The 22,454-nt window shown below is 37.6% G+C and overlaps 1 pseudogene; it reads left to right on the top strand.

Annotated features, from left to right (window-relative positions):
• Positions 1-984: 984 nt before the first annotated feature.
• LOC145298062 (U2 spliceosomal RNA) lies at positions 985-1,142 on the top strand (annotated as a pseudogene).
• Positions 1,143-22,454: the final 21,312 nt, after the last annotated feature.

Below are 22,454 nucleotides of genomic sequence, written 5' to 3'. Positions count from 1 at the left end.
CAACGTCTATTCTGTGAGACAGAGGAAGTAGGCGAGTAGGTACCGATCTATGGATATCAAAGACGGTTTTGTATATGCTCAAGAGAGGAAAGAGAAATCTTAGCAGTTCTTCCCTAGATGTGGTAAGAGTACCCCGCTAGTACGCATTTCGCTGTTGTATAGGTGTAATGTGGCTGTTACTTTTTAACCGTATCGTTACATTTACATAACCCGAACACAGACACATCGCATGAATAAACAAAGGAAAAACAACGAAAAGAATACAACTCAGCATTTTTCGTCGCGTGCAAGCGCCTCTATAAGTCACTCCGTCGGTCGGTCGGTCGGTGGTCTGTCGGTCTGTCCGTAACACTTTTGTGCTTGGCCTTTTTGGTTAAGATCAAAGGTTTGTTGTTAATAGACGCTGTTCTTAGAATCTTAAGCTTTTCTTGGCCTTTTGGCTAAGACCAAGTCCCTCGACACAAATGACATTTCATTAATATTGTTATCTTTTTTGTATTTTTTTTATATAAATAAAAGATGCTTTAAAATTGAGTTTAAGTAGGAACACTCCGCTCCCACCACACACACATAAATACAAATTTAAAGGGGTAACCATGATAAAAGATACTGGCCGAGAGAAAAATCATTTAAAATTTACAACAGAGACGAGATGGATCAACCAACCTCACCATCCCTCCTTCTTTTTGAATTGGCCTTGTGCCTAAGTTTTTTGTTCCTTTTCCCAGCTGCATTTTTTTCCTGTGAATAAAAAAATTTAATATCTCAAAGTGTAGTATCTGTTCTGGCAGATACTACAAGCAAAGACCATATATGGGGGCAGCCCTACATATAAGACCTTGGTCAATGTAGGGGCAACCCTTCATACTAATTGTCACTATCCAGCTCCCCTACTCCCCGGGCAGTTGGCCCCCATTTCCCCTTCACTCCTCACATTAAAAATCGGCCTTGAGCCTAATTTGCTCGGTGGGGGAGCAAATAAATACCCTTTTCTTGGCCTTTTGGCCAAGATCAAAGTGTAGTATTTGTTCTTACTACATGCTGTACTTATGTTTGTAACTTTTCCTTGGCCACATAGCTAATGTAACGTTTCAAATTCCCTAAATCAAATAATTTTTGTGATATAAAATGGGGGATCAATTTTCTGTATTAATTTAATGTAAAATGATCATCCACTTTACAACCAGTCAGTCTCAAAGCACTTCAAGTCATTCTCCAAATCATTAAAGTTGTTTTTGAATGATCCCAGTTATTTTTTAAGCATTCAAGTCATTCTTAAGGTCATTCAATTCATCCTTAAGTTCATTAAAGTTATTCTAAGTCATTTACTTTTTATTTATTTAAGTCATTTCAGCCCATTTTTCGGTCATTTTAGTTTATCTTTAAGAATTTCATGTCAATCCTACATTCACGCATTCATTCATTACACGAGAGCACGCGACAAATGGCTATCGGCCTTGTTTTTAGATTAATACAAAAATCATTTATTTCAGTAATTTCCGACCACGCACTTAACTGCCTTTTTTTCCCCGCATCGACATAATCGCGCATGTATCTGCACGCTTACACACGCGGCAAACATCCCCCTATCCGTTTTTCTGATTAGGCTGCGCATATTCTCTTTCACCACACACGGATCAAACTTCCTTTACTCGACCACATATCGTCCTTTTCTTTCTCCTTTTTCCCCTCCTTCTCGTGGCGTCAGCGCATGTACACTTGATTAATTTGCAATGTATGCTAAGGCGGCTGCTGTTGCTAATATTTTCACTAGTCAGCTATCCTGTGGCTGCTGCTGATTTTTTAAAACGTGCACCATACGCCCTATGCTGCGTAGGTAGAGGATTGTGTCAGTCGCGCGAGATAGCCCAGTGATAGAGGTCTAGGATTTTTACTATTTGGTTCCGATTTCGAATCTCGCTAGATTCAGCTACGCTGATGAGTCGCAGACGACAAAGCACGTGTCAGTGAATAATTATATAAAAAAAAAACAATATATATACTTGTATACATATATATACTTGTACACACACCCACACACACATATATATATATATGCATGTATTTTTGCGAATGAATCGATCCCCTTCTACTTATCTGCATTTAAATATCAGCTTCTGTGGGATTGGTTGAGTTTTTTCCCGGCTTTTATGCTGAATAATATTCAATATGCACGTCCCGTCGCCCCTTTTTGCATTTATTTTTATTATTTTTGGACGCCCGAATGTAAAATCGATAATCCTGGCTGTAATCGAATGCAAGTTGTCTTTCGTTTTTTCTCCTCTTTTTCAATACGTAAATGTCAGAATTGTCGAACAGCGGGAAAATTGCCGTTGCCCATTTATGAAAATCAAAGTCAAAAACATAAAAAAGGAAACCATAGTTTCGAGATGCGGCCATTCTATAGAACGAACTGATATTCTATAGCTTTAGTGTGACAGAATAACGGACATGTAATTTCGAATGTAATCGCGACAGAATAGTGAAAGAAGTTTAATTTTGAATATGAAGAACCCAAGGGAGAAGGATAAAAGAAAGTGCGACAGAACAACAGAATAGTTATTTCAAACGTAAATGTGACAGATAAACGACTCTGCTATTTTAAAATTAAGAATAAGTGGCAATCGAAATGCTATTTCAAATGTTCGTGTGACAGACAAAAAAAAAAAAAAAAGAAATAGAAAAAAGAAATAAATTTATATATTACGCTTGACAGTAAAACGTGAATATTTTTCTCCTGCCCCCAAATAAACAGAGATTCCATAATTCCTGTAAGAACCTGTTTCTGTTGATTGCAGTGTAGACTCGGTTGTGTGCAGTTCTAGGAGGTCCGCCCTCCCAGGCTTAGCGTTCTCTTTTTAAGAAGGGTTAGATTTTGCTCATCGCCTGAGGAGCCCTTACCGCCGAATGCCGACAAGCTGCACATACATCTTGTGCAGGGTAAAAGTGCTCTTTCTCTGGAGCGTTGACTTTTTCGGTCCCACTTTCCGACCCTAGTATCACAGTTCTCGATGTTGGAGGGTAATATATACTGTATTTTACATTCCGTCGCTTGTTTTTGGCATGAAACAAAATGTAGTTTCTGTTTTGGTGTATTTGTTTGGATTTTTGAAATTTTATTTTCAGTCAGCGATAATTAAAAAAGAATATCTAGAGTGAGGTAATTTTAAAAAATATTTAATTGCAATCTAGAATGCTTCTTTTGGGGTTGCTGGCTATTCCCTACTTTAAAAATCGACCTTGTGTATAAAAAGGCACGTATGCATGCAGCGGCCCTACTGTTTTTTTACCAGCGTCGGTGACCATGGCTCTACAATTTAGTCGCCGTCGCTGTGAAACATGGATGTGTCAAGATCGAACCCAATCTATTTCACAGAAACGTTTTTATCAAACCTACGTCTGATATTGTGTCTGACCTCTATCATCATAATCATTATCATCATCATCATCGGCTTCTTTAACAGGGTCGGCACTCACGGCCCTCCAAATTGGAGACCCATGATAATCTCAGGAAGACAAGTAAAGACGGTAGTTTAACCCGTTGCTTTCCATCTTGATTCGGGGGTGCATATTCCCCCGTGAGTTAAACGTGCCCTCCGATACCAACCCGGAAATTACTACGACTCGACGCGGTACATTCAGTGGCGAACCTTCCCAAATAGTCACCCGTCTGGTACTGGCCAGGCTCATCGTTGCTTAACTTCGATGATCTGTTGAGAACCGATGTGTCAAAGTAAGTATGGCCTAGGTATGTACATAGACAACTAAACTTAAATGCTTTTTTTTTCAAATTAAAACTGTTATTTTAAAGTTAAGGTTATAAAGCAAGCGAAAAGTCATTTCAAAGTTTAATGTACCATACAAAAGAAAACGGCTATTTTATGTTTTGGGCTTTACTGGACAATATAAATTACCTCTTTGGCTTTTTGCCAAAATACAAAGAGTAGTATATGTTCTGATACTGCACTTCATCTTTTCTGTCGTTGGGCGATGAAGGAGAAGCATTCGAGTGAGTTAATTTTTATTTTTCTCGCAATCCAAGATGCTCTTTTTTGGTTTCTTCATGTTCACCAATTAACAACAAAAACGACCTTGTGTCAAACTCTGCTCTCGTGAGGAGGAAAGCAAACAGGCGGGGGGGGGAACAAAAAAACAACTTAAATTTTATTTCGAACTAAAGCGTCACAGACCTACCAAATGACAGAACCACTCATAGAGATGTTCGGGCGTAACTAGAACAGGCCGGATCCATTCGGTCCTTGTGTTTAACGATAAAAATAATACTTCAAACTGATGAGTGACACGCCGACTGCCGACCGACCGAATCTCCAATCTCGATGCGACGGCGCATCTGAAACACAAAAGTGTAAGAAAAGAAGCAAATCTAGCGTTAGAAATTTTCATTGTTTTTCTAGAGAGCACAATTTCATGCCCACCAGCGTGCGATAGCTTCAAATGGAGACCAATTTACTGTATCCTTCTATAAAATGGATACATCTCATGCTCAAATCTATACATAAAATGGGAACATTTTTGTCTGTCTACCAATTTTTTCACGTTTTCCCTATTCAATTCAGATTTAAAGCATAAATATATCTCTTATATATAAAGTTGAGTCTTTTTTTAGCTCTTGTTTGATATTAAAGCCTACTTTTAGATGAGTAGCACACCTTTCCTTAGTCGATGAGGTATGGGCGAAGAGACTGACGAGGATTACACACGGTACTGACGATCTTGATGAAGTCTGAGGGTGGCCTCCAAGTTCCATACAAATTCAGTTCCACTAAAGAATGCTGAGCGTTCTTTTTCACAACATGAGCATGGACAATCAAAATTGTGATGTTGAACTTAATACAGCTGCTGACAGTTTCTTCTATTTATGTCATTGTTCAGACTATTCTCACTAGCGCAAAAACTAAAAGGTTCCATTTCAAAAAGTATCTGGAAAAATATTCACAAACAGCTGTAATTAAAACCTGCTCGACATGCATTCCTCTCCCCCACAAGTTCGCGAGGAATTTCGGGTGAGTGACGTGAAAAAGAATGCTGTTCACTCTACACTCTGAAACAATAGAGAAGAGGGTTGGTGAGCATATGTCCTAAGTGACGAAAGGAGACATTTACATTAGCTATCTCCCCCACCCACGGCGAGTTTTTTTGCGGGCACGACAAAAAATTCTGTACAAAAGTCCTCTGAAGCTATATACACTGTGCGATGTTGATTGGTGATGAAATTACTAGTCTTGGTTGCGCCGGGGCTGCAACCTACTCGCTGGTGCAGTTTCTGAAGCACCACGAGCGTTGTGTGGCATCAGTCGGCTCAAGGCCCTGGGGGTCTTCTTGGCAATTGCATGCATGTTCTTGGGGGTGGTGTCGTTTCCAGCTCCAGCGTTCTAGGGAGTGGTCGCATATGCGACCTGTACGGAGTTCTCGGGAGTGCCAGAATCTCTAGCTGGTTCAGAAGCATGAGGAGTAGCTGGAAGGATCTCAGAAGGGCTCGATAGCACGTCATAAAAGTCTTTATCGCCGGACTTACGTATGGGACTATCTGTTGGATTACCAGCATGACTTCTGGCAGGGTGGCAGGAGAGTCCCCTGGCGCCCCTGGTAGGGTGCTGACAGAGGCATCTTCCGGCAGCCTGGTGACTGGTAAGAAGGATTCTATCACGTCTTCGCTAGTTGTGGTCCTGAAAGGCTTGAGTTCCCGAAGGTGTTGTCGGTTTCTGATTGTGAGTCTCCCAGAACCATCTATCTTGACCACATATTGGTGAAATTGTCTCATCTCCACAACGGTGCCTGTTCGTTCCCAGGTGATTTCCAGTTAGGTTTTGAATATACACATGATCCCCCACGATTAGAGGGGCAAAGATCTTGTATGCTCGCTCGACTTTTCATGCTCAAGGGAATGACATTTTGTTAGTGCCTTCTCCCTGTTTACGAGCGTTTCAGACCATGTGGGGTGGGGGCAGTACCGACCCATTGGGATCGGGATGGGATATCTAATGGGTCGTCCGAAAACTATAAGAGCAGGATATGCCTTCGTCTCTGGGTCGATGGAGTTGCGGTATATTAGCATCGCCCATTGAAACTTGTCCACATTGATAGACACGCCCGCTGAGGTGTTATCCATCAGTATTCGTTTGACAGTTTTGACTGCAATTTCTGCTCTGCAGTTGGCGTGAGGGTTGGCAACAGCGGTGAGGCGATGGTGGACTCCCCATGATCGGAGGAAATCCTGAGTCTTCCCAGCAGTAAACTGGGGTCCCTCGTCGGATATCAGCTCTTCAGGCACCTTAAAAGTCACAAAGGCTTCTCTGAGACGCATGATGAGGCCATCTGCGCCGTCCTCTGCTTGAATTACCATCGGCTAGTTGGAGTACCGGTCGACCACCATAACATAATCATGGTTGTTGTGTGTGAAGTAGTCGCTGGCGATCTTGTGGAACGGGTACTCCGGAGGTGCAGCGTTAAAAGGTGGCTGTATAGCATTAGACTTTGCAATCCGATAGTAGTGGGTGCAATTGTCCCTGACATGTTGGATGTCGATGCTGATATTGGGCGAGTAAACGGAGTCAGCTGCGCGGGCACACATGGAACTGAATCCCTGGTGGGCCGCATGCAATGCCTCCAATATCTCTTGGCGTAATGTTGCCGGCACAATGATGCGGTTGCCGGCAAGGATCACGCCATCAACGGTGCAAAGGCTGCTGGAGATGCGGTGGTACGGTCTGAGTGCGGTCCTTAGCTGTCGGCAGTCCAAAGGAAATCCGTCATGAATCAGTCGGTGTAATTCCTATATATCTGCGCCCGAAGATGTAGCCTCCGGAACCATGTCTTAGGAAACCACATTAGTGACTGCATAGAGAGTGTTAGACATGGATGCGTGTATCCCATCATCCTATCCAATATCTGCAGTGTCTTCTGGGCTAGAAGCATCATCTGCACAGCTGGCGGCGGCTGGTGGGTACCGGGAGGCGGCGTCAGGTCCCAGATTACACTTTCCAGAGATGTGGATGACTTCAAAGTTGTAGGAGAGCGTCTTTTCCTTTAGATTAAACAGACGGCGATTTTCTATCTCCGTCAAGGAGCGGTCATTGAGTATCCCGACCAGCGGCTTGTGGTCGGTAGCCACAGTCAGGTCACGGCATCCGAGGATGCAATACCGTGTTTGGTGCAAGGCGTAGGCTACAGCGAGGGCTTCTCCTTCAATGGGTGCATACCTGGATTCTGCTGTGTGGGTGAAGCGGCCACCCACCAGGCAGACCTTCCAGCCCTCCTTGCAGCACACAGGCGTCCTGGTAGCACAGTCACAGTACTTCTGCATCATGAAGTACCCGACGCCGGTGACCGACCAATCGGTTAACAGACAGGTTGGGCGGGATGGCTGGAACAACCTCACTCCTTCGTTTATTTCCTCTATGATTTTGAGCTTAGACTCAGCGAATATCTCGTTCAATTCCTCTGTCTATTGAAATTTGGTGGATGGTTTCAGGAGATGCCGGAACGGCTGCATGCGCTTGGCCATGGAGAATGCATATGCTCCTTGTTTGACCAATCCAAACCAAGCCCTTGCGCCAGTGATGGCCTTCGGGGTAGGGAAATTCCGAATAAATTCCAAGAACTTATCAGACAGGGTGACATTAGTGGGCGTGATCTGGAGACCCGAAAAGACAACTTCTTGGGGTTGAGAGTAATCCCATTTCTGGCACAGAGGTCCAACCACTCGCACGCCTGAAAGAATGATGCCTCACCTGAGTCAGCCCACATGCACGCGTCATCCACGCACTTAACCTTGTTTTTGAAGTTGGCGATACTAGCATTAAATCGCTGGTTGTAGGCGTCGCCACTAGCAAGGAAGCCCTGTGGTGCCACTTTGTAACGATGGGGTTATGAAGGTTGTACGTTGGCGATCTTCCTCTCGAATAGGAACAGAATGCTAACCATTCCAAGCGTCCGTGACGGTCTTCCGCATGTGCGGGGGGACACGATCTGCCAGATGGAAGGGATTCTCCACGTGGTGAGTCTGCCTCACGAACCGTCTATTCTGTGGCTGCAGATCCACTGTTCTTCTAGGGGAGCCGTCAGCTTTTGTGGTCACCACCATGCGGGAACAGCAGGTGGTCGGCGTGTTAGGGTTGACCTTCTCTAGGACACCGATAGTGACGTCTCTCTCAAGGTCATTATAGACCTTATCTTGCCATTGTAGGGGGACAAATGCTAGCTTGTGAATTGCGACTGGCTTTGCGTTGGGGTTGATATGGAGCTCCAGCGGTTCACACTTCATCATGGGAAGTGGCTGGCGCTCGCATGTATTAAACGCTGTTGATGAATAGAAGTCAAGAAGCCATTGCTTCAGAATGGGCACATTTTCATCGGTGGGCGCAATACCTGTTGGAAGCTTTGTTGGTATAGGTGGTGGTAAATCAGTGCGTTTTGGGCACGAACACTGCCTATTTTCATCTTCTACTGTAGTCAGGGAGTCTTGAGGCAAACTTACTGGCACAGTTGGGAAACTGGCAGGTATGGTCCCTAATGCCACCAGCGCTTCACGAAAAAGGACAGCTTTGCCGATTTTTCTAGACACATATAACAACTGCTTTGTTGTGTTTGGTGTGCCAGATACATCAAATGTGGATACCTCCACGAAGATACCTCCCTCAACCCCTAGGTACTCCTCGATAGCTCCTCGCATGGACAATTTAATGAGAAATATGTCAGTCTTAGTGATGCCCATCGCAAGTGCTGATCTGATGGGTATGATGGAACTCTGACAACTAGAATCCGCCATTATAGGTATTTCGATTTATGTGGGGTTGGAGGATTTGAGTGGGCGGCCAAGCTTCTTGTGGTCATCTGGTAATAGGTTGAGCTTCAGCGTCATCATTGGGTGGGGCTTGGTAGATCTAGCGACACATTTGCCTTCGTAAACATGATGTTCGATTGGCTTGCAGCTGCTAGTTAAGGGTTGATGAGTCTGGACGGCACAAAGTTGGTCAAACAGAGTGCCAGCTTCGTCATCCCCCATGTGCAAGGGGTTATTACTGTACTCGGGATTAACCTTACAGCGGGGGTTCTGAGAGCATTACCTGGAAGATCTGTCTCAGTGGCCCCATAACCCGCAGTTAAAGCACTTACTGCAGTTGGTCGCAAAATGGCCTTTTACAGAGCACTTGCTGCATGTTATAGATCAAGCACTGCAGGACTTGGCTCTGGAATTCCGTTCGTTCGACTTACTGTGCTGTAGTTCTCGACAGGCCCAGCACTTGCTCGGCTTGTTGCTGCGAGATGGTTGTGACTGGTGAGGTTTGTCGTTGCCATAGCTCATGGCGGCGGTAGTTCCCCTAACGGCTGCCCTGGTGGATTTACCCTGTTCCTTCTGGGCTATATAGGCAACAGTTTCCTCCAGAGTTCGGTCTGTTTTGAGATCACCCAACAGACCAGAAAGAATCTCTGGATCAGCAATACTACGAATGAGATTATCCCTAATAATCTCACTGCTGTAATCATAAGTGTGGCCACAGCCCGGTTTCTTACACTTTGCTGTGTACTGGCATAAGGCGGACTAACCGCTGAGAGCAGCAAGGCAGGTCCTGATAGGGGTACCAGGGGCCTGTGTCATCCTACTATTTGATGCGTTGAACCAGAGTACTCTCTTCCCTGACTGCCAGGCACCTTATAGCAGCAAGGAGGTCTGCCTCGGTCATTGATGACACATCTTCCTGCAAGTCTCTCAAGAGCTCATTCATGAGGTCCTCATCACAGAAGTGAAAGAGGGCCGTGGCACAGACAGCATCAATGATAGCCATGCCGGTCTTATACATAGACCATTGTCGCTTGAAGTACTACCATTGATCGGGAGTGTTTCCGGCACCAATAGATTGGGAGTTAAGTTGAGCATGTTACTGAGGGATTCAGGAAGTTTCTGGGATTTCCAGTCACATCCAGTAACTGGGCAGGTGACTTCAATTTTGTCGCTCATTATTTATCCAGGTGGAATGAGTCGCTTTCGAAAGCGGCGAGATCCTAACGATGTGTAGTCGTAGAACAGCATAGATGAGTAGCACACCTTTCCGTAGTCGATGAGGTATGGGCGAAGAGACTGACGAGGGTTGATTACACACGGCACTGACGATCTTGATCAAGTCTGAGTGTGGCCTCCAAGTTCCATACAAGTTTAGTTCCACTAAAGAATGCTGTTCACTCTACACTCTGAAACAATAGAGAATACGGTTGGTGAGCTTATGTCCTAGGTGAGGAGAGGGGACATTCATATTAGCTAACTTTTTCTATTTAAAAATTATTAAAACGAACTCATTCATGGATATGCGAGCGACAACATGAAAGTTAACTAATTAGTATATTCCTTTTATGGTTTTCTTATTATATGATTGGTTTTATTTTACTATTATGCTCAATTGTATTTATGCATGGTTTCAGCATTCGGTATAATTGTGAAGAATTCAAGTTAGAGTTAGAAAACTTTCCAGCACACCAAGATATCTATCTATCTATCTATCTATCTATCTATCTATCTATCTATCTATCTATCTATCTATCTATGAAAGTGATCTTTTCGGTGTGTGTGTGTGTGTGTGTGTGTAAAGTCTCTACCAAACACCTCTCTGAATATTTCGTCTATAGAGTTTTAATTATATATATCTATATATTAATAAAATTGAAAATATCTGTCTGTCTGTGTGCATTTCCCTACCAAATAACACTGTCAATTTTCAGTCTACAGGCTCAATATTTGACATACGGAGTATTGACATTTGAGAAAATCTTATTAATTGGGGTTCGGCCATAAATCTTGCTTTTAAGAGGTCAAAATCAAATGATTTGACGTTGAAAACTGTACCAAACTCCTCCGCCAATTTTGAGTCTAAACACTTGAAATTTTAGATATGAGTTATTCGGACATGGACCTAACTTTATACTTCAAGTTGAGCCCAAAATAATAAAGGCTAAGGGGCCCAAATTGGGGTCAAAGTAAAAAAAATGAACTCTGCGGTCTCTACGGAATTACTTAGCTAAGTTTTGATCTAAACATTTGAAATTTTATATAAAGTGTATTCAGACATTTTAATCGGTTTTTGACAGAAAAGTTGGCTGCCAAGGGGTCAACGTTCAAAAGATTTGACCTTTGCGGTCTCTAGCAAACTACTAAGCAAATTTTGGGCCCAAACATTTGAAATCTTTGCATAAAGGGTATTCAGACATGCAGCAAGCTTTTTGATCAGTTTTTGGGCGAATGTGTTGCTGTCAAGAGGTAAATGTTGAAAGAGATGACCTTTGCAGATTCTACCAGACTATTCCTCTAATTTTGGGTCTAAACACTTGACATTTTAGATCTAGGTTACTTGGACATGGGTCAAACATTTTAACTTGATTTGAACCCAAAACAATAAATATTAAAGTGTCAAAATTTGGGTCAAAGTTAAAAAAAATTGACCTCTGCGTTCCTTATCAACTTTACTTTATGATAGTTAATGAAGCCTATAATATAGAAAGGTATTACGGTACATATGCACACTTTTTAATATATGCATATGCACATAAAGTTATGAACAGTATATAGGGCCCGAGTAAAGCCGGACTTAACTGCTAGTATATATATATATATATATATATATATATATATATATATATATATATATAAATAAATATATATATATATATATAGAGGATTTTGGCCTTTAGTACACTTTCAATTTGTTATATAGCCGAGAAAAATTGCTGAGAAGATATTAAAATTGAAAATAAAACAGTTAATCATTGTAAGGTAAGTCTGCTGTTATCTTTGCACATGCGGAACATTAAACACTCATTATTCAAAGTCGCTTAATTTTCAGCTTTCCGTTTGTATTTGGCGGTTGCTCAAACGGTAACGCCGTTGGAAAGACAAATAACGATTAAAGTTGGTGCGCTAAATATTCTGGTTTCGATTTTATCGGATATTATCCAAACCATAATTAAAAAAAATTTTTTTTAAATGATTTAATAATCAATAAATTATCGGCTCTATAATGATAAATACAAATTTGTGCATACATATTATATTTTAATGAAATATATGTATGCGCATTTTACGACCAGGCAAGGCTGGGCGTCTTGCTAGTATACATTAAAGACATACAATTATAATGAACGTTGTGCGGGACTTGAAACTGCATTAAACATTCGTTGCTAACTTCAGGATTAATAAATATTTCGAAACGAAATCTTACACACATTTCTATGGTAAAACTTTAATCATTGTACTGAACGAAAATTGAAAAGATTTTTTTTCACAATATAGCTGAGAAGGTGACGTATAAACTGTAATGATTTTGAAATTTGATCGAAAAATTAGTGAGCGGTGGAGCTTTAAAGCAGTTCTAAATTAAAATTGCCACTTTACGATACAGGCGAACACAGTAGTATTTGAATGATATATATATATATATATATATATATATATATATATAATAGTAAATAGGAAATATGCATGAATTAAAATATTCTGTTTGAAGGTATTTTACAACCGAACAGCCTGCTAGTATATATCTATCTATCTATATACCTATAATTCCGTATTCCTTTGGTGTGTAGTGATATTCATATTAAAAACCCTATTTTTCTATTTATTTAAAAAGAAAATACAATTTTCTAATATATGAGTTATCGAATTGCATTCATTAGCAAAAGATCTAACTAATTTGCATATTCTTTTAAACATTCATTTTTAATTAATTCCCTATTAGTTTTTTCAGTTTTCTTATAGGGTGATCACCTTTAGTTAACTATTACGGGTAATTATATTCATGCAGATATTCTACATGATTTATACTTGCGAAATATTTGCGTAAAAAGCTTACAATGAACACAAAATCGTTTCCATATATATTTATGTATACGTATATATTTTTGTTTCATCTATCTGTCTATCTATCTATATATCTATAAAAGTGAACGTGTCTGTCTGTCTGTCTGTCTGTGTACATTTCCCTACGCAATAACTCTGTCAATTTCCTTGAACCTAGATCTAATTTAATAAAGTGATTTGAGCCCGAAACTATAAATTTTAAGGGGTCATAATAGGGGTCAAATTAAAAAAAAATTACTCTTTTTTTTTTTGCTCAGCATACACCTCCAAACACCCGGGCAACGCCGGGCTGAAATGCTAGTATATATATATATATATATATATATATATATAATATCTTTAAATAAAATATTTTAATTTATGTATATTTCCTATTCACTATTATTATAGAGCTACTTCTCTACTAATTATTGAATTATACCCGATATATATTAGTGACCCTATCGGCGTTGCGCGGTGGCAAAATACGATTATATATGCTATTTTAATTCATACATATTTCGTATTTATTAATTATAGAGCTATTATAGATTATCATATTGTACCAAATATATAATACTCATTTCAAAAGTAAAAAATAGATATGACGTGTGATATCAGCTTGAATCGAAACGAACGCGTTTAGCACTCCAGCCATAACCGTTACCGTTTTAGCTACCGTCAGCTGGATAAGAAAACGTTAAACTTTAATCGAAATTAACGTATCAACGTATGTTTGCGCATGCGCACAAGGGCACTTTAAGTAAGTAATCAACACAGAGTAAGTTTTAAAATATATAAATATTCCTAAACCGCTAGTTTGTTAATTAATCATTTATATTTTATATATACTGACTTATTTCGGTTTATTAAAATAATTATTAGCAATAATTTGTAAGATTTCTGTAAATATAAAACAAACATGACAGCTGTATATGGACATGAAAGCAAATAATACAAATGTTATGCATTATTTTAAAGTTATTATGTTGTACAACAAACACTATGGCATTAAACAGTCGTTAACAAATCAATTTCGAAATGGAAACGAACAAACAGATTCCTAACGAGGATGAAACAAGGAAGATTCTATGTAACTTAATTGTCTTATATATATATATATATATATATATATATATATATATATATATATATATATATATATATATATATATATATATATATTCAAAATGCACTATATACATAAACTACGTGACGGAAGACCAAATCATACTGATACCCCATCTGCTTTATTTGAAATGATAACACGTAATACTTCGTCGAGTTATGATTTTTAACTAGTTCTCCGAGCAAGACAACATTGGTATTTACATTATTTTATTTAAATCCACTTCAGGAAGTTAGAAACACGCATGGGGTTAATGAAAGTCTTCCTGTGGAACAAACTGGGTTCGAACTTTGAACACCCAGATTTCCAGTTAATGTTGCTTACCACTTAGCTACCGTCACCTTCATATTTTTATGTTATTATGTAACTGACACCGGTTCTCTGAAGAAATTAAGCCGACAACCATCAAAAGAGATTTCGTCGGATCAGATAAAAGTTGGGATTAGTGTGCCGCTCCTAAAAAGCTGAAAAACACACCCAAGACGATGATAGGTTAGCAATCCGGATTATGCTAAAAAAAAGTTATGCTAAGTATCTAAGTCCCGACAAGTATATTTTTGTACGAAGCGTTTGATATCACATATTGTTTTTTTTTTTAATATATTACGTTGACGAGAAAGTTATGACCGTTTTTATCTTTTAAATTGATATGAACATATCTCGGCAAAAATGAAAATTTATTGATCGAAATAAGTATTATCAAAAGTAGCACATTTTGCCAACACAAAACAAGTGTATTTATGCCAGTAACGTGAAAATCTTGCGTTCTGGTGGCGATGGAATCGATGGAGACGTTTTTGATATCGCTTGAGGTTTTCAAGCATTTCTCACACAGAAAGTTGTCGAGATTCTTAAAAAATGGTAGCCAGTAGATGATAGATCTGGAGGGAATGGCGGATGAGTCAAAGTTTCTGAACCCAATTCTTTCAACTCCTGGAGGGTCGGTTTAGCAACGTGCGGTCGGGCTGTAGTGGAGGAGAATTGGGGATTTTCTGTTGACTAATGCTGTGTATTTCTGATGTATGTCATCCATTTGTTGAGCGTTCTTCTCCGCCTTAATATTTTCACCTGCATTAAAAAAAAACTGTAATGGACGAAACCGGTGATGGTCAACCAAATAGTTAGTATGGCATTCGTTTGGTGCAACTCTGGCTTCGAAAAGTATTGTGGAGCTTTGTCGGCATCTTACCACTGAGCGTCGTCGGTTGTCATAAAAAGCCAAATTTGTATCACCAGTCACAGCTTTGTCGAGAAACAGGTCATGCTTGTTGCGTAAAAGCAGTGAAGATGACACTTTATAACGGCGTTACTTTTGGTTGTCGCTTAATTCGTGAGGCATCCATTTATCAAGTTTTTGTCTTTCCATTCTATCCAAAATGGTTGTAGGGTGTCGTGTACGTCTAATTCAGAAGAAAGTTCTCGAACAGTGGTGTGCGGATTGACTTCGATTAACGCTCTCAATTTATCGTTATCAATATTTGAATCCAAACCCATACTCTCATCATCTTCAAGACTCTCGTCAGCGCCAGTAAATTTCTTAAACCATTATTGTGTTGTGCGTTCAGTAGTGGTTCCTGGGCTAAACGCTTCGTTGATATCGCGAGGTGTTTCAGCAGCTTTTAGCCTAACTTGAATTGAAATAAGAAAATTGTGTGAATTTGCATTTTTCCATCTAGTATCCAACAAAGCTTCTTTCTTAGAAGTGTACGCATGTGGAACTTTCTTCCGTTTGCCTGTTTCCTACCTGACTACAACTTGGATGTCTTCAAGTCCAACATAAAAAAAAATCCTGATAAACCGCCCCCTTAAGTAAGCCACTTTATCAGATCTCCATTACTAGCGATTGCTACGGTATTGTACCATTGATTACAGTACACGAAATAACCTTTATCCCCGAGTGGCCTTCGGGCCTTGATAAGTGGTGATTTCCATGTAAAAAACATTCTGAAAAGTAAATCATTGTTCTCAAACGATTGTAAATTAAATGATTAGATAGAACGAAGACGCGTTTTAAAATGATATATAAAGTAAAGGTATTATAACGAAAATTCATTTAAAATTACATCATTTGAAATCAAAATAAAAAAAAATCCGCAAGATCTTTCTTCTCTAAAAAAGTCCTTTTGTTTTTTATACTTCTTTAGGGAACTAGGCGTCGGACGTAATGTGTGAGTGAAGTATAATGGGTCAGTGGGGCATAATGGATGAACTTGTAGAATTCTTTGTTTCATCCAACATTAAGTATCAATGGCTGATGCGATAATTACTTGAAGTTGCACTTTCCTTAGCGATTTTTAAAACTGCGAAGCCGTTTTCCTTTGGTCGCTTTCTTTCCTTGAAAAGTGCTACTGGTTGACTCGCTGAATTATTGCTGAAAAAGCTGTCTTATCTGAAAAGGAAAAACACTTTGACAATTAAAGCACTAATAACTAGTAAGATAGTAAACTTTACTTACATATTATAAAGTTTGAGATGGGATGTTACTGATAGATTTTAAAAAAAATCAATAACCCTTCAATGTGAGGTATAATGGATCACCTTAAATCGTTTTAATCATAAAGCAGTGATATATATATATATATATATATATATATATATATATATATATATATATATATATATATGTATGCATATATATAATTATAAAACTTAAATGACCTTATAACGAGTGATGTAACCCACTTTCCGGTTTACAAAATCCGGTTGCGCATGCGCGCATAAGCATTCCTCAATAGAATGTGCGTATATAAAAACGCGAGACAATCATAACTCTTTGTATAAGCCTAACGAATCATAGCGTGGATGAAACGCGGAATATTCGGTGTAGCTTAATTGACATGTATATTTTATAACTTACTATATATATATATATATATATATATATATATATATATTTATATACTGATCCTACTATATATATTTTATAACTTACTACCTAGCTTTACCTACGTATTGAGCACTGGTGAAGTAAATACTTAAAGTTTGCGCATAAAATTATACTTTCGTATAATAATTCATGTGATTAAATGATGTATATATATATATATATATATATATATATATATATATATATATATATATACTGTAGTTGTAATCAGGTTGGATTAGATACTTTTTCTACCACAAATAGATAAATAATAAAACAAATCGACTATGCGAAATAAATTCGCAAATTAACAAATAGAAACGAATTCATTTTTAATGTCCGAAAATTACGTGTTCGCAGTCAGATTTTATCAGTGGAAAAATTATTTTTAGGATCAAACTTAAAGAAAAGAATGCAATTTGCTTTCTTATTGAGAAACATGCTTGTTTTTTATTGTGTCTGCATTATTCTCTCTGTGCGTTCGTGGGTAGGTGCGAATAGGTTCGTTCGTCATGCTGGTGAAGAGAATGAGGACAACTCGCTCATCGTTTATATATTTTTTGAGAGGCCCCCAAGCAACCTGGGAAAAAGGTTTGAAAATTATTATTAATTAATTAATTAGATTCATTTCTGTCGCAAATGTTTGGTGACCCTGAGGTACAGGCTCAGCAAATGGAACAAAGGGTGATTAGTTTCGAAATTCCTGAACGGCAAGAATTGTCAACCTTACACTGATGGTTGCGTAAACATGAAAAAAGTGTCTATATGTATAAATAATACTTTATTTAATTTTAACATATATATATATATATATTATTCAATTTAGATAACAAAATTACCATAAGTCACTGCAATAATTTTACTGTTTCAGTCTTAAAATACGTCGCCAGTGGCAAGAATCGAGGTAAATCATTTAATTACATTGCATACAATTATATATATGTATATATATATATATATATATATATATATATATATATGTGTGTGTTTATATATATATGTATATATATATATTTGTATGTGTATGCAATAATATATCGATAAAACAATGATATATTATAATATATATATAATATTTTGCCCCCCCCTCTCCTGTCGCGTGCCCTCTCATATGTTTGTAAAGAGTGTTTCTATGGGAGTGCGAAAGTGTAGTCCGTGCAATCAGACTATAAGTAGGTAACCGGAAATGCGAGTTATATTAAATGAGAATTCAGAATTGATTTCTTCGTCTAAGCTTTGCTTCTCCTTATATAAATCAACTGATTTAAGCAACAGGAAACGGAGGTGAATTAAACTTCGATGTATATCTTTGTGTTTCTATATTTTTAAGGGAGGATTAGATTACAAATGCAGAGGTTGGAATAGAGAGATGCAGAGAAAAAAATGGAGAGACACGCGTTTCATCTTTACTTTTGATCTGGTCTTCTTAACCTTTGACAATCATTTCTTCGCCAGTTAATTGACATGATTTCATTTATTTCATATTTTATGAGAGATTTCAACTTACATGTAACCAATTCCTCCTCCTAGTTCCACTTACTTCTTTCTTGCCGGCTTTCCTTTTATTTAATATATATATATATATATATATATATATATATATATATATATATATATATATATATAACTACTTCCTTTACTCACATAAATTAATATACGAAAGGATAGATTTATGCGTAAACTTTAAGTATTTACTTCAAAAGTGCTCAATACGTAGGTAGAGCTAGTTAGTAATTTATTAAATATATATGGCGATTAAGCTACACTGAATATTCGGCGTTTCATCCACTATAGGATTCGTCAGGCTTATGCGCGAATTCTATGGTTGTTTCTCGTTTTTATATATGTTGAAGATTTTAGTTAGCCAATCAGCTTTCTAGTATCCACCGCGCCCCTTCCTATCAGCCAATGGGCATGCATTTTATCGAACAAAGGATCTGTTTTAGAACTAGGTTAGTGGTTTAAGGCAGACGATTTTCCCCATTTCTGCTCTTTTTTTAATATATATATTATATAACTACTTCATTGACTCAAATAAATTAATATACGAAAGTATAAATTTATGCGTAACTTTAAGTATCTACTTCAACAGTGCTCAATACGTAGTTAGAGCTAGTTAGTAAGTTATAAAATATATATGGGGTTTAAGCTACACTGAGTATTCCGCGTTTCGTCCACTCTAGGATTCTTCAGGCTTATGCGAGATTTTTGTGGTTATCTCGTATTTTTATATACGCACCTACTATTGAGTTTTTGTTGGATACTAGTTAGCTGATTGGCTAACAAAAAAACTCAATAGTAGGTGCGTATATAAAAACACGAGATAACCACAAAAATCTCGCATAAGCCTGAAGAATCCTAGAGTGGATGAAACGCGGAATATTCAGTGTAGCTTAAACGCCATATATATTTTATAACTTACTATATATATATATATATATATAATGAATACCTTCGATATATTTTTTCCGATTCTTTATAAATCTCTAAATATTTAACTATAAAACTGTTATTTAGCATCGATTACTGTAAAAACACCTCTTAACTGTGCATATATCTTCTCAGGCGTAAAGGCACACTTGTGAGGGGGTAATCTAGACATTTCAGTCTTACTGGAATTTTAAATCAGTAAATATTTATTATCAAATTCTTAAACCATAACCAAATAAAGCAGATTATTGAAGGAATCGGTTTTAAAAAGCCATAATCTATTTTATGGACAAAACAGCATCTCTGATAAAACAAGTTACTAAACTATATTTCTGGCAATAACAGTAATAATACACTAAGAGACGAGAAAACATAAAAATGTGTTTTACTTTTTTATTGCATGAATTTTATTGCATAAATTTTATGACGCCATTTTGTTTTCCACCGACATGTTTTAGTTTTACTTCATGTTTAAAACACAATAATTGGTTTATCGTTTCTTTCCGAAAGGTGAGAATCGTGAATTTTCTTAAAAAATTGAAGTTTTTAGAAGAACATCAAAACAATTTATCAATTACTGATTTTTAAATAAGAACGTTTGTGAATTACGTAGAAATTATTTTTTGAATGTGTGAGACAATCATTTGTAAATCGTTTGTAGAAATGTGTGACAAAGAGAGGACATTTTGTTGGATGAGATACGTTCTAATTTAGCATATATAATTCATGGAAAATGTATTAATAAAATTAAAAAAAAAACAAAACAATAGTATTTAGAAAACCGTCTTCCCCTACTTTGTTTATATATACACACAATTTGGAGTGTTTGACAATAAGAGTTCTAAAAGAGCTGACATAATTATTATTATAATTATTTTTTAATGTCTATAGACACTAAGGTTTCATCCTTTCTGAAATCATCAGTGCGCGGAGTTACGATTACAGCCGTTCGGGAGTTTCGAACCCAGCCACGAAACCAAGTCTGACTTCATTAGCAAGGAACAAACTACACGGCCAAGGGTAATTGCGAAAAGAGACGTTGCGAGCCTGTCTTTGGTTTATCGTTATTTCCATGACAAGTGCTCGTCTGAGCTCCAATCTCTGACCCCTCGCTAATCTTTCACGAAAAACACCCGTCTAGCTGAAACCACTGTCAGTAATTTTCCCCACTCTTTATCTGTGCCTAAATAAAAACGTAGATTCGATGAAGAAAGCTTCTTTCTTAGAAGTGTACGCATGTGGAACTCTCTTCCGTTTGCCTGTTTCCTACCTGACTACAACTTAGATGTCTTCAAGTCCAACATAAACAAATTCCTGATGAATCGCCCCCTTAAGTAAGACACTTTATCAAATCTCCAATACTAACGATTATTACGATAGTATCCCATTGATTACTATACACGCAATAACCCTTATCCCCAAGTGGCTTGCGGACCTTGATAAGTAGTGACCTCCATGTAAAAAAAACACAGTTGAAATTAATATTTATATAATGCGTGAATGTCAAGACGATTATCACATCATGATCTGCGCATGTGAGTTTACGTGATCGACATTAATTTTAACAGAGTGCTCAACAATATGATATTGTCCTTTTGACCACTGTACACCCTTTAACCCTTATCCTCGAGTGGCCTCTGGGTCTTGATAGTGGTGATTCCGTTTGTAAAAAAAGCAACAAGAACATAGTTCTTAAGGGGCTGACATAGGTATCCCTCTAATAATTTTTTTATTATATATATATATATATATATAATATTTTTTTATTATATATATATATATATATATATATATATATATATATATATATATAGGCGATTACTTGCGGATACTGGAGGCTATTGGCGTGTAGTACGGATTACTGGCGTGTACAGGTTGCCTCCATTGGACTGAAATCGATTGCCTTCAACTTTCGGCTATTGTTAAACACTAGCATACACTGCCAGTCACTGGATGCTTATGCTGGGCACGACTGGTCAGTTAGCGCTATTTCAAGGTAGTTACTTGCATTTACTGGCGGTTATTGGCTGACTTTCCAACTGTCATTGTTGGATCGCGATGTTAACTATCTGCATCAATTGGACTGCTCTAAAATTAAATTGCTTGTCTTCAAAGTCGAGCACCATTGGTGGTCATTTGCATTTTAGGTGGTATCTTGCCAAATTATAAACAGCTCCCGAGCAACACCGGATAGGGTTATATAGTTTTCCTGCATGAAACATCTTGTCAAATTTCATACAATTATAAATGAATTCAAAAGAAATATTTGTTCAAGATTTGAAATAAAGACGTTATAAACCAATTCCAAGCAATGCAAGGTTAAAATTTTTCTATATAAATAAAACATTAGAGGTATGTGTGCGTGTCTGTGTGAAAATATTTAACCGATACACTCTTAAACTACTGATCACGTAATCCTGAATTAAACAGAAAATAGTAATCATACACCAGAGTGGTTTATGACGAGTAAAATCTTTGTTTTAATGGATGACCAGCGTGTACAAAAATATGTCGACAAGTGATTGGCTCACTGTCTTTAAGTTTTACAAATTATTCATTTAAACTTGTCGACCTATTTCTATTAGTTTTACGCATGCGCAAATTCATTCAAAACTTGAGGTTGTTTAATTTTAACTTTTTCTTATCTATCGATAGTAAAAACTATATGGAACACGGTTGGAACGCTAAATGTTTTGGTTTCGATTCTAGCTGATGGCACCCAAGTCATTAAATTCTTTATAAAAACACAATCCTCATATGCACATGTCTCAGTTACTTTCTGTTTTTTTTTACTTAATTTTTAAAAGGAATTTAACGTTACGTTTAATACCTATGGTATTTCTGTTTATGATAAATAAGAATTTTGCATTAATTAAAATATTATATCTGTGCGTATTTTACGACAGGGCAACGCCAGACAACGTCAGGCAACGCCAGTCAGCCTGCTAGTGTTCAATAATGAAAGTGTTCTGTAATAATAAATACGAAATCTGTACAAATTAAAATATATGGAAGCATATTTTACAACCGGGCAAGGGCGAGCTTTCCGCTAGTGTTAAATAATGCTGAAAAAATTATATTCACTTTATTAATGCGTGTGTTTATATTTATCCGTTATAAATCAGAAACATTTTTGTTAATTTTATGTGGAGTAAATGTAATAAAGAATACTTATAACGTGTACG

Source organism: Euprymna scolopes, chromosome 18, assembly GCF_053919585.1.
Source record: "Euprymna scolopes isolate OS-2025 chromosome 18, ASM5391958v1, whole genome shotgun sequence".
NCBI classification, from domain to species: Eukaryota; Metazoa; Mollusca; class Cephalopoda; order Sepiida; family Sepiolidae; genus Euprymna; species Euprymna scolopes.
Note: the sequence above shows the minus strand (reverse complement) of the source record. Positions and strands in the feature narration are given on the sequence as shown.